This window comes from Mirounga angustirostris, unplaced genomic scaffold (genome assembly GCF_029215605.1).
Source record: "Mirounga angustirostris isolate CCGP_5_RB_7025 unplaced genomic scaffold, mMirAng1.0.hap1 SCAF_10, whole genome shotgun sequence".
NCBI lineage: Eukaryota > Metazoa > Chordata > Mammalia > Carnivora > Phocidae > Mirounga > Mirounga angustirostris.
Window position 1 is genome coordinate 117,081,997 of NW_026991718.1, and position 13,827 is coordinate 117,095,823.

At 43.3% G+C, this 13,827-nt stretch overlaps 1 protein-coding gene across 1 annotated transcript in view; it reads left to right on the top strand.

Annotated features, from left to right (window-relative positions):
- CTNNBL1 (catenin beta like 1) overlaps positions 1 to 13,827 on the top strand; it is a 162,482-nt gene that overhangs the window by 101,186 nt on the left and 47,469 nt on the right. The gene's annotated exons all lie outside the window — the stretch shown is intronic.

Below are 13,827 nucleotides of genomic sequence, written 5' to 3' on the forward strand. Positions count from 1 at the left end.
GGAAAAACCTGAGCTGATTGGCCCATTTGGTTGTCTTGTCAGAAGTTAATGTTTGTTCCATGGTTTGGGTGATTTTTTTTTGTCAGTGATTGGTAGAATTGGTGTGGATATCTACAGGATCTTTTGGATTCCTCACCCTCCTGGGTAGAAGTTTGAGAGTTCCTGTCTATCCCTTCTCAAGTGGATTTGGCTTAGTCTTTTCTAACTCAGTGGCTAAAGGGAAGGTGACGTTACTGTCTTCAGTGGTCACTTCCAGCAGTGTCTTCTCTGATCACATCAGCTCTCCAGAGACAACAGAAAGTCAGGCTGGGGTGGAACTGGCAGGGCAAAAAACTGGACTTGAGATCTGAGAACAAGGAGAGAGTTTGGTTCATCCCCAATCAGTTATTGGCCACACACCAGCTGTGAACACGTTAACCCCACTGCCAGTCTGTTTTCTCTCCTCAGTGGGAATTTAGCAAAATGAGGCCCCGGGAAAGTGAATGGGTTGTTCTGGAGATCTAAGAGACAAAGTTTTGCAGACAGTCATCAGTCATTGGACACCTGCCGCATTTCTGGCACTACTGGGTTATGGGCTCTCTAATTTAGGCCTCACAACCTCCAAAGTAGATCTGGTTTTTAGGTAAGGGAATCAGCTGAGAAAGGAACCAACCTGTGGTTCTACGGCTCACTGGCTGTGTGACGACAGACCTTTTACTTAACTTCTCTGGACTGCATTTTCCTTTCGGGTCTGTAAAATAAGGAAACTAGACTAGTGAATTAGAAGCTCTGATACTTATACCTTAAGATTCTGAGGCACAGGCCCTAGTTGTCAAGGCTTTATCCTATCATCCAGGAAACTCACCAGGAACTGTGCCGTGGCTGACTCGGGATTCTGTTGAGAGACCTGATGCATCTTGAGCATGCTTGAAGAACGGTACAGTAGGAAAACAGCCCTTAGCAGGCTCTTGCTCTGTGTGCATGGTACTGAGTTGAGGAAAAGTGACAGATTCAGAGCAGCTGTTTCCTTCTGAAAAATGTGCCCAGTGGCGTGCTGGTAACAGTACATTTGCTTTAGAGTATACCTGCATTAGAAATTTGATAACATTATATTAGTGAGGGCAGTGGCTTGGTAAGACAGCTCCTGGAAGGCATGTTTGGCCTGTAATGGCTGGTGAGGATGAGCTCTGCATTCTGAATACACCAACACCCAGACAGAAGAAATGAACCCCAAAGAGAAAATGCAGCCCTGGGCCTCCTCCCGCCCCTGCTGGCTGGCTGGTGCTGCTCCTGGCACACTGGCCCTCAGGCCTTGATGGGAGTGTGAGAATGGAGGCAGAGCAGAGTAGGGCAGGGGCACATGGTGCAAGGTTTCTTTGTCCTGTCCTCGGGGTTATTCTCCCTGTGCTGGCCCTTCTGATGCAAGTGGACCAGGTTTGTGTAGTAAGTTAGAGCACAGCAGCCTCAGACCACCAGGAGTATCTGCAGACATGCCCAGCTCATTCTTGCCCCCAGGCTTCTGCCGTGCTCTCCCCTCCATCTGCAACAATTTTCTCTGACCTGTCTGTCTGGATGCCTTTCAGTCATCCTTCAGGTCCTTAGTTTTTTGTTTTTTGTGTCTTTTTAAGACTCATTCATTTTAGAGAGAGAGACAGAGCATGAGAGGGAAAGGGAATACCAAGCAGACTCTGGGCTGAGCACAGAGCCCAACATAGGGCTCGATCTCATAACCATGTGATCACAATCTGAGCCAAAACCAAGAGTCAGATGTTCAACCGACTGTGCCACCCAGGCACCCCTTCAGGTCCTTAGTTTTGATGTCACTTTCTCAGGGAAGCATATGATGAGCCCCTAGACTAGCATAGAGCCTCCTATTACATGGAGTCTTGGTCCTAGGACTTTGCCTTCATAGCCCTAAGATTATGGAACCAATGGCCTTGTCACCTCTGGGTCCCAGGGCTTAGCCTGGTGCTCCGCATGTGGTAGATGCACAGTAAACAGTAATTGACTGTCATGAATGAACAACCACTTCTCTAAAGGACTGATGGTTAAGCACAAACATGGATTTGGGACTCTCCCTAGAACCCTGCATGGTTGAAGTCAATGCAGTTGACTTTAGTAGATTGTTTGAAAGCAAAAACAAATGGGTTGCTAGCCATAAGTTTTACTTTATTTCGTTGGCTTTGAAATTATGGCAGAAGCCTTCCTTTAGAGCCATGCCCTTAAGAACCACGTCTGAAATTGAATAAAGGAAACCTCATTTAAAATGGAGTGAGGAGGCCAGAAGGGGGAGCTCTCATCCCCTAACACTTGCTGTCAACTGCAGACCCCAAAGGGAAGAGACATATCTTGCACTCCCCACAGGAAGAAGTTTATACTTTACTACCCCAGAGGAGGAAGAAAGATTTTCCCCTTGCCCAGCAACAGCCTAGCCAATGAAAAGCCACTACACTCCAAACTCCTGGTTTATATGGGTGTACTTTTGTTTATAACATCCCCTCAGGACGCCCCCCCCCCCAATAAAAGAGCAGTCTTCTCCTTTGTTCTCTGGACTTGCTTATAGTTTTGCCATAGCTTGAATGGCCTGAATTGTAATTCTCTACTAATCCTGAGTAAAGCCATTTTTGCTGGTAAAATAGCAGTTTTATTTTTAAGATATCGTACATTATGTACATTATGGATAGAACTTCCTTATATAAGTGAGGCCACCCTATGACAAACTTCTTTTGGTAATCCAACAACTCCTAATTAAGCACTATAGGCTGAGAATTAGCTTGCCAGTCCAGAACCTCTAGAGGGCTGCTCTGTGCTCCCTCCCTTTCTTGTCAAACCTCAGGGACTCCTCACATATGAGAGTGAACTGTCTTTAAGTTCATCCTGGTCCAGTCTCAGCACTCGTCACCTCTCAGCACCTTCCCCCAAACTCTTAGGGTAGCAGTATAGCCTGGTGTGGTACAGATAGATGTGCTGCTTATCAACCATGCGATCTGCCTAAACTCTCTGAGCCTTAGTTGCCCTGTCTGTGAAATGCTAGATGTACCACGTGAGGTGGTTGTGAGGGTCAGGTGAAATGACCTATGTAAACTTAGTGTGGACCTCAGAATAGAGTAGGTACATTAAGAAGTACAAGTTGTCACCTCTACCAATCCTGTCTCCACTTCTGCCCATCGTGGCCTTTGTTCCATGCACCCATTCTCCTTAGAGGTCACCAGGAAACCAGGCTGCCCACACCTGCGGGGCGGGGTGGGGCCCAAGGAGGGGGCTGGTATGTGACTGGGAGAGTGAGTGGATTTTACCGGCCTGCGGTGTAATTACTCCATGATAGCTGCGTGAGACTGGGCAGACTGCTTGTTGATGGGCATGTTAGGCGTCATGATATGCTAAATAGTGGGGTGGCGTAAAAACAGCTGTGTTCCCCAAGTCGACAGAAGGGGTTGGGAGAGGAGAATCTCTAGATTAAGGTGACTCTAGAGGGGAGGTAAGAAGCAAAAACCACCCTTACGGCCTAGAATTGCTGGTAATTTAGTTCCGCTTTTGTTGAGTTGGGCTGGAGAAGGACAAGAATTATTGTAATTGAAATCCTTTCAGGTTTGCATAATAAAGCCTTCAGAAATAGATCAGGGGAGGCACTTAACTTGGGGGTTGGGTTGGAAAGAAAAAATTTGCCTTTGGGTATAATAGCATGATTGGCTGCCTCCTTGATTTTATAAGGATTAGTATAGTATGCGTCGTCTCCTTGGTTTAACTGCTTTAGAATGGGAGGGAAGAAGAAAAGAGCTGGGATCCAGAAATGGCATTTGACCTTTACTTCTTGTCTCTTTTAAAATTCTTATTAAAATAGGTCCAATTGTCCTTGTATTGCTTCATTAGGTAAGTGAGTTATTGAGTTTGTAGCAGTTCTAGTTAATTGCGCTGTTTTAACATGGTTCCCCTGGAGGCTGTTCCGAGCTTTAAGGGAGTGAGCTACGAAGCAGTGTGTAGGTGTGCGATGTGCATGCTAGGCATATGCACACATTCTACCTCATCAGCAGTGACAGCAGTTGATAACAGGTCAGTGCTTTAAAGAATGCTCTTCTGTCATCTGCAAAAAATTGTAAGTGATTCCAGGGGACTCCATGCATCAGGAAGTGTGTAGTTGTCTGGTGCTTCTCGGACTCCCAGCAGCCAGGAAGCACAGACCAGAGTTCCTGCCACCTACCCACCCACGTTGGAAGAGGGAAATGGCAAAACCTTTGCCACCATCAGAAGAGAAGCGAGTTTGGTCAGCATCAGTGAAAAAGAAACATTTTTGATGCCTCCACAGTGGCTTGTGGCAATGACATGGCATCGTTTGGGGCTGCCTTTTATCAGGGATCCTGCTATGTTCAAAATTTAACAAAGACAGGAACGAAATTCTGGGGGATGTGTTCTTCCCTGGTATTCCATCTCCAGATCCTTTTCCTTGGCTTGTCCCTGTCCCTCAAGCGTTCGGTTTTGCATGGGTTGGCAGTGTCTTCCCTCAGTTGTTTTTGTGTTTTACTGTTTATACTGTCCTTGATTTCATCTGCTTCCTGCAGCTTTAACCCACATTTCTTTGCTGTTGATCCCCAAATCTTCCCAGGCTCTAGTCAGTTCAGCTAATTAACCAGCAGACAACTCCATCAGACAGGCCAACTCAGCTCATTCAAAACCACACTCATTCCTTCATTGCCCAAGGCTCATCTGCTTTTCCTGTCTGGGTAATGGTCACAGCACCACCCTCCACTCCACCACCCAAGGCAGAGATCCATGCGCCATGCTTCACTCTCATAGTCCCCACATGTAATTGATCATAAGTCCTGCAAATTCTGCCTGAGTCAGTCCTCTCCAGTACGACTCTGCCCTTTATCACCTCTCCTGTCACTACAGCTTTAAGAAGTCTCTCTGCCCTAGCCTACCAGCTCTGCTGTCCCCTCAAAATCTATCCTGCATGCCCCCACCCAAATGAGAGAGACACTCCCAGCCCACAACTGTAAAATTACAATCTATGGGAGGGGGGACTAAACATAGGGAATAAAGCAGTTTCACATGTATTTACCAGAAAACCATATTAGCAAATGCAAAAACATACCAAACAAGAATTACTTCATTATTAAGGGGAACAGGAGAATAGGAATGCTTAGCGAGGAAGGCACTGCTGGTGGAAGGCAGAGGAGGGGAATAGGATAGAAGCAGACAGTGCAGGGATTTCAACCTACTGGCTTGTTGTTACCTGTATTCAGCACCTGTAGGAGTGCCTTTACACATCTGATCATGTTTGAGTCTTACAGCCACCCCACAAGGGTAGTGGTATTTCTCATTCTGAAAATGAGGAAGTTGTCATGACTTCAAGTCATATAATGGGTGTCTGAACTAAGACTTACACCCTCAGCTTCTGACCATAAATCCCACACTCATTGCATGAAACAATACCATCAGTATGTGCTCTTCTGGATCCACGCCAGCTTGTTCTTCTCTGGGTTGCTGGTGAAATCAAAAGTTCTTGACCAGAAGACCTTGATTCTAATCTTGGTGCTTTGACCCAGGGGCAGGTCATCATGATGGTGGAGGCTCTAATTACTTCCCCTTTCGAATTGCACAAGGTATTGGGAGCAAATGGCAAAATGACTCAGATTGTGTCTAGGCAATGCTAGTGCCCTTCACGGGGCTCACTCATGGTAGATGCTCAGTAAATATTGGTGGGATGTATAAATGAATTTATTTAACACCAACATAGCATTAACCATGACAGGATCAAGGCAAATGTCAGTAGTTAAGAGCATTGCACAATTCAAGGGATTCTTACCATGTTAACCAATGTATGGTTCTCCCACAAGGCCACTCAGCTTCTGTCCCACAGTAGTGTTTAAAACATATTTGTTTATTCATCTATAAGAATAGGATTAATACCTACCTCCTTGGGTTAGTGTGAGAATTACTACTGTGAGATGACTGGCTTAATGCAGCACTAACATCATGTGGGGGTTTGATAAATATTAGCTTATTATAGATTATTATTTTAATACTGACCCTAGACATCATACTATACTAATACTTGTTATACTAGAGGTTGTAAAAACCTAGAGGAAGGAGTATTCTAGGGATTCTGGGAATGCTTAAGAAAAGAGATGGCATTTGAGTGTTCCTTGAAAGATACATAGCATTCCTTCTTATACCAGTGAAGGAAATGCCAGAGGGACAGTGGGCGCTAAAGCATATATAGCTAGTTATTGTGATATGGATGATAAAGAATATGGGCTTTTGATTAAGACAAGACTTATATTGGTGTCTTGGTCTTGTCATTTACAAGCTGTGTGACTTTGGGAAAGTTGCTTAACCTCTCTGAGTCTGTATTTCCTCAATTGTAAAATTGGGATGATATTGGAATCTAGCTCATAAGGGTTCTATGTGAGGATTAAGTGAAATAAGACAGATCAAGTGCTTATTAGCACAGTGTCTGCTTCCTTAATATTAGTGGCTGGGATGAAGATGGGTTTCCCATTTGTGTTCTTCTTTTTTCTACTCTGTTGGTGATTCTTAAAGTTATCTACCTAAAGAAATGCCTTCCCTCCCTGTATCTGCCATTCATAGCTGTCTGTGGACTATAAACATGTCGGTCCCATGTGGAAGGTAACAGAAAACCTTTCCCAGAGAGGACATACCAGGGAGCCCCTTGTCCCCACGTCTCCATATCGTCTGTAAACAGAAATGTCGAAGATTTTTGTCCCCCTTTTTATATTCCCCAAGCTTGAAAATTACAAAGGGTTGGTTACAGTGGTCAGAACAATGAGCAAGTGAAGAGCGAACGGTATTTAATTTTAAGAATAGCATTAAGTCATGTACTAACAGGCACTTTATGTTAAACAAGGATGGAAATGTCTTGCTGTTGTTTTTGTTGCTATTTGAAAGCCTCATAATTGAACAGTTTCTGGATCAATTCCTTTTCTCTCCCTCCAGCTGCTTGTCTCATTCCTGACCTCAGATGACAAAATGTAGGGATGCTGAAATAAGCAATGTGTTTGGGTTCCTTTCATCAGGCTTGAGGGCATGATTTTGAGTGTTGCACATCTGGCTTGCTAACTGGTTCCAGTCATATTAAGGATTTACCCACAGGCCCTTCCCAACTAGAGCACAACATAGTTGTTTGCCAGTGAGGAAGATCGTGAAACAGAGGATTTATTTGCCATCCCGGAAGAAACTGCTCTTTTCTTTTGTGCAGGGGAAGAGGGAAAATAAGCTCATGGCCAGCTCATATTTATTGGGCATCTGCTAATAGACTCAGGGCTTTACAGGTGTACATACTTTATGAATTAGGCAGTTTAATCTTTTTAGAGATGAGTCTTAGAGAACTTGTTAATTATCAAATACCTTTTAGCGGGTAAGTGACAAAAGCAGAATTTGAGCCTAGGTCTGCTTCCAAAGCTCTTTCCCACCCCAGGTTGGCTCCAGGGGTCTTCTGGTCGGCATCCAAAGGCAACGCAGAGCAGGGGAAGGAGGATTACCTTTGGAGGCCGACAGACCCGGCTTCAAATCCTAGCTCTACCCCCAAACTAGCAGGTAGCCTTGGGCAACTTATTCTCTCTGGATTTTGAATTCCTCTTCAATCAACAAGCCTGATAAAACCTTTCTCAGAGAGTTTTTTGAAGAATAACGATCAAGAGCATCCTACATAGCCTAGCATGTGACAGTTTAATAAATGATAATATAGCTACTGCATATCACTCTCCTTTCAGAATTAGTCCTCTCAGCCTCTTCCAGTCTTTACGTTTACATGTAGATGCCAATTCATTAACTTTTGTGGATGTGAAGCCCAGTTGTGGACCAGGACTTCATGTATGGACAGGCTGGGTCCTAGCAAGGCTTCCGAAGAGATAGGACAGCCACTGTTTATCTTGATGGGCCCTCAGTTATAATCCTGATCATGCTAGCCCCTTCAAAATATATCATATCACGAATGAGGTACCAGACCCTTCTATTTGAATTTGACTCACATGTCTGTTTCTATAGATAAGAGCCCTGAAGGTAGGTTAATGAGGCTTCATTCATTCTTTTATTAACAGACCACTAGCCCCTATTTTGTGCCAGGCTTAGTGCCGTAGATGGAAGGTGAACAAGCTCACAGCTAAATTAGGGAGACATAGAAACCTGTATTTATATTGCAAGGTAAAAGGCGGAAGTAGCGTGAAGCGCTGTGGGAGCAGGGATTAGGGGCTTCCCATCTGTCCTAGGTGGTGAGGAGAGCAAGTGGAGATTAGAAATCACTCCACCTCAGATACATGGCTCTTGAGCCAGTGGTCAGTGTGAGTTAGCCAGGTGAAAGAATGTCAAGTGAATAAAGCAGCATGTATAAATAAAAGTTGGAAAGGATAGACTGTAGTGAACCTTAAACCTAGCTGCCTATAAGAATCATCTGGAATCTTGTTTCAAATGTATTCTTCTGGGACACGTTCTCACGCTTTCCGGTTTCACCAGTCTGCATAATGTCGGCAGATCTATGTTTTTATTAGGCTTCCCAAGAGTACCCTCTGAGACCAGTCTGGCACCAGCCATTGGTGAGAAGAGCATAGAGCCGGAGTTGAGGTAGTTAAGCAGAAGCCAGACCTTGAAGGATCCTGCAGAGCTGTTGTGAGGACTGACTTAGTTAATATGTGTATGATGCTTAGGACAGTACCTGGCACATAGTAAGCATTTATTGATGTTGGTGATTATTGCTGTTCTTATATTATTTCATTATGTTATACCAAGAAACGGACTCCCCCCAATTTTTACAGATCATGGTATAGTAATAATTTTAGTTGTTTTGACTATCTCAGCTAATTTGGCAAAAATCTGAGTGGAAAGGATGAAGGAGAAACAATCACTCCTGTTTTTCTTTTATGTTTTTCATTTTGCCAGGTAGAAACTTAGTTCTCTGGTGACAGCATTAGCTGAATTCTTATTTTGAATATAGAATTTTCCACTGGTACATTTATTATTTTGTCAATATAACTCTGTTAGTTTTCATTTATAATCTTGATTAAATTTTATAGAACTAGTTTAGTATGCAGTGCATCTCCTTTATAGAAGTAAGACAAATATCAGGAATGTGGAAGTAACAGTAGAGAAGTAGCCAAACTTTTTTAGGCTATTTCTCCAGCATTTTTAGGTGATGCCAAAATGAGGAAGTAACTTAAGGGCCAGGCAGCACCTGTGGGCTCTGGTTTATTAAAATTCAACACATAATCTTTACTCAGATGTGCTTCCTAATGTTCTCATTTGGGAGCGTTTCTTGTTCTGAGTACTCTGGAAAGTTTTTACATTCATTATCTCATTTTACCTAATACCCACAATTAACCCCATGAAACTTGTGTTATTACCCACATTTTACAGGTGAGAACACTGAGGCACAGAGAAGTTGTTGTCTTGAAAAATCACACAGCTAGTACATGGCCTTTACTAGGATTTTTCTGTGGCTTCGGTTTCTGTTCCTAAACAGTCCTGTCTGCTTCCGTTGCAATTGCCTGCCTTTAAACACTTCAGTCAGCACTGGTCTGTTTTCTCCCTCTGTGGGGCCCCTTTTGAGAATGAGACATAAATCCATAGTTTTTGACCCCCCACTGATCAGTATCACTCAAAGAACTTTGACAAAATATGCATGCCTGGGCCCCACTTTCAGAATTTCTGAGGACTGGGACCCTGAGCACCTATCTTTGTACAGCTTCAGAGCCTGTTGCTTGGCTAGTTCTGAGAACCACTGGCTAGAATGTTCAGAGTGCAAGCATAGATAAGCATCCTTTTTGCTTTCTCTCTGTGCCAAGAGAAGATTCTTGACATGGTGGGTCTTAGGGGGAGGCTTGCTAGAAATGGCTTTGTTGCTTTCTCTGAGTATGAATAAAATAACCTAATGTAGAAAATTCAAGCATTGTGGAAAGGGTGGAGGGAAAGTAAAAATCACCCCCAGTCTCACCACCCAGAGTTAATTACTGGAAGCATCATGGACACCATCCATTCAGACATCTATGTTAGGAGTAGGGGTTATGTATATGTGCATATAATTTTGTGTAAATGGAATCATGGTGTGTGTGCTGTTTTGTAACCTGCTGTTTTTACTCAGTGTGTCTTGGGCATATTTGTCCGGGTGAGTCTTTTATAACAGTTAGGAAGCTAGACTATATTTGTAGAAGGCAGGCTAGATTTTAGGTTACATGATCAGCTTGTGGAGGTGATAGTTTGGAAAGGTCAGCTGTGCTTGGATGGTGATATTGGCTTTTTCAAATATTGTGAATGTGCAGGGACTTTAGGATGGTAAGGAAATGAGGCATTGACTGAAGGCTAATGCATCTAAGGTCCCTTGGTTACAGTGTAAGGGGAGTTGAAGAGGCCTTTCAAATGGTATTTTTTTTAATTGTGTGACTATTTGAATGTGTTGGACATGCTGGCATCTAGCAGTAGATACTATGTGGAAGGGGATAAACTGAAAATAAACTTGTATACATTTCACTGGTCATAAAGAATACAATTACCTGTGTGAGATGTTTGTTAGTGTCCACCTTCCCGGACTCTTGTGATATTGGATGTGATTTTTATATGCAGCAGCCTGCAGGTTGCTGGGGAAATGCTCTGTGTATTTAATCATGTTGCAGTCTTACTTGTTTGTTTTTTGTTGTTGTTGTTTTTTACGGTAAGAAAATGTCTTTGGCTTGCTTTTATAGTCAGATTGATTTTGCTTGTGGGTGTCCAGATGCTGATGAGCTGTAATTAGCGTAAGAAGGAGGTTGGAAAGATGTTGAACATTCTTTTCTGGTAGCCAAACATGATCCCCAAACAGAAATTATTCTCAGGTATCAGGTCCAAGAGAAGCAGCTCTTTTCTCTTTTAGGTGTGGGTCTATTAAAGTATAGGAGTGTTGGCTGAGGAGATCACCACTGAGAATGGGGCTGGAGAATCTTGCTATGATCCATCATGGGGCATAGGGGTGATTTTCTGCAGCTGAGTGCCCCTGTGAGCATAGTAACTTTAAATCCCTTGAGTAGCCTATTAGAAAGGCTCCCTGGGCTGGGTTCAGGGGATTTGTGTTTATGTTTCTACCATAACTCAGGCTCAGGCTCTGTGACTTGGGTTAAGTATTTGCCCCCTCCCAACCTGTTTCCCCACCTTTAAGAAGGAAACCGTAACATTTCAGTGTGTCAGAACTGGATAAGATGATGTATGGGGGGAGTGCTTTGTATACCATAAAATTATGCAGTGTCTAGTGTGGTGGTGTATGTTACATCGTTTTTCCCTGGTCTCTTCTACGTTCCTTCTATATATTTTTCTTTTAACACTTTTCTTCCTTGTCCCTGGCTCCAAAATAGAAAGAAAATGATTGTTAATTTGTTCCCTATTTGCTGCAGGGTTACCATAAAATAAATTAAGTGTATCATTTTGATAATCACTAAAAAATATGCCTACAACTTTCTTAAATGTATTGATTACTAATAAATCATGCCACTGTTAAGTACGCCTGCGGGCTGGCAAACTTGCTGAATAACAGCGTTTGCTAGCCTCGGTAACAGGCTGGCTTTCCTGATGGTGTGTCAGCCAGTGTGAGGTTACTACTGCTGACGAAGGCGGCACTGGTGTCATGTTTATGGAGTATTTGCTGTGTTCCCGTGTAGACGTGATGTCAGCATCCCTACCATCAGTCCCGTGTGGGGTGTCATGAGCTTGTTTCATTGCTGAGCAAACGACCTCGAAGAAGTTAAGTACTTTTTCAAATCATGCCCACGGTTTAAATTAACATCTGCTGGAACCCAAAGTGCATGTTCTTGATCCTATGCTTCAGTTCCCCAAGGAGACATCTGAAAACCAAAAAGTTAAATGACTTTTAATCACCAAAGTGACAATCCAGTAACTTTAGTTATTTCTAGAAATAAAATAGGGTAATTTATAATACTGGCAGGGCAGGAAAGTTCTATTACCAAGTTTTTTGGCATTTGGTAATGTGGGTTGTGAATTCTTTTTCTTTTTTAGGGGCGGGTGTATTTTGTAATGTGGGACATGAAATTTTTTTTTACTTCAATCTAAATTTTTGAAATAATGAACCTTGTTATAATAAAGTTTTTTTCTGTACATTTTATATTAAGTTGGATGTGTTTTTCTAAGCCAGAAGCTTGGCATGGTTCTTAATAGCAGAATAGCACAGCCTTATAGAAAGAACATATGCAGACTTGAGTTCAAATCCCTCACCAGTTGTGTTTTGAGACTCAGTTTCCAGTGTGATGGAGGGGGGTGTCCCCACAGCAACAAGCAGTTCTTGGACACCAGCAATGGTCTGGAAGAATTCAGCTCAGTTCTGACACTATCCACCCAGAGATAGCTTCAGATTCCACAGACTGGGGACTCAGTCCTACGAGACTACCCCCCCCAGATGCCATTCGCAAGCCCAGGTTGTTACCTGTTCTTCTGACCAGGTGGCTATAAAATCAGAGGTTCTCAAAACCCCCTCCTCAGGTTCGATTAATTTGTTAGAGCAGTTCACAAAACTCAGAGCAACATTTTACGTACTAGGTTACCAGTTAATTATGAAAGGATGAGTCAGGAACAGCAGATGGAAGAGCTGCACAGGGCAAGTTATGGGGAAGGGATGTGGAGCTTTCATGCCCTCTCCAGCTGCCACTCTCCCAGCACTTCCATGTGTAGACCAGCCTAGAAGCTCTCCAAACCTGTCTTTGGGTGTTTAGGGAGGCTTCCCTATGTAGGCATGGTAGATTGAACCTGCAACCTTTCTCCCCTCCCAGGAGGTCTGGGGGTGGGACTGAAAGTTACAACCCTCTAATCACATGATTGGTTTTCCTGGCAATCAGCCCTCATCCTTAGGGCATTCCGGAAGTCACCTAATTAACAAAAGACACCTTTATGGCTCTCTTAGGAAATTCCAAGGGTTTTAGGAATTTTATGCCAGAAAGGGGGCAAAGACCAAATATATGTATCTTATTATAAGTCACAATATCACAGTAACCTTAGGCACATTAATTACCTTCATTGATCCCGACCAAGGTTGAAAGTGAGTAGGAATGTCCCAAGTGGACAAGAAAGGGAAGAGCTTTGAGGTAGGGGGAATAGCATATACAAAGGTACCAGAGCATGTGGTGTGGGGCTCTGGAAGAGGCAGGCGTTCAGTGTCGTGGTCTTAGGGTTAGAGTCTAAATAAGCACAATGAACCAGACTGCTGACTGTATTTGTCAAGGCTAGTTGAGGTGACCAGGAGGGCAGAGGACCTGGGCCAGGACAGCCTTCTCCTAACCCAGCCGGGGCAGACAATCCTAGCCGCAGTGTCATAGCTCTTATATGTGCCTAAAACCTTCAAAAACTGAGAAAGGAAGGAGCCATAGCCTGCATATTGTTGTCTTCCTTGGCTATCATTGATAAATCTACTAAATTTATTTTATTTTTCTAGACCTTTTATAGGTTCTTCTCTGTTAATCCCAATTTTGGTATCCTTAAGGCAGACCTCTCTGTCTGTCTCTTTGGAGTTAATTTGATGGCATTAGTTATAATCATAAATACCTTCTGAAGTTATCCCATTATAATTCCTATAAGTCCACACTAACCCCCATTCTCTTTTAGTTCCTTTCTCAGATGGCTACAACATTTTTCTCCTCTTATGGGCTCATTATTGGAATTCTTTCCTCTCTCCAGTCTGTCTTTGCTTCTTCCAAAGCACAGATGACCTGCCTCGGGCACCTCTAAAACACATATCTGATCACATGACTCTGCTGCTTCCTTGAGGGCTTCTTCATGCTGGTCTAGGATGAAGTCTAGATTTTTTAGCATGACCTAGAAAACCTGCCCGTTTGGCCTTCTCTTGCTGTTCCTCATTCTCATCCCTGC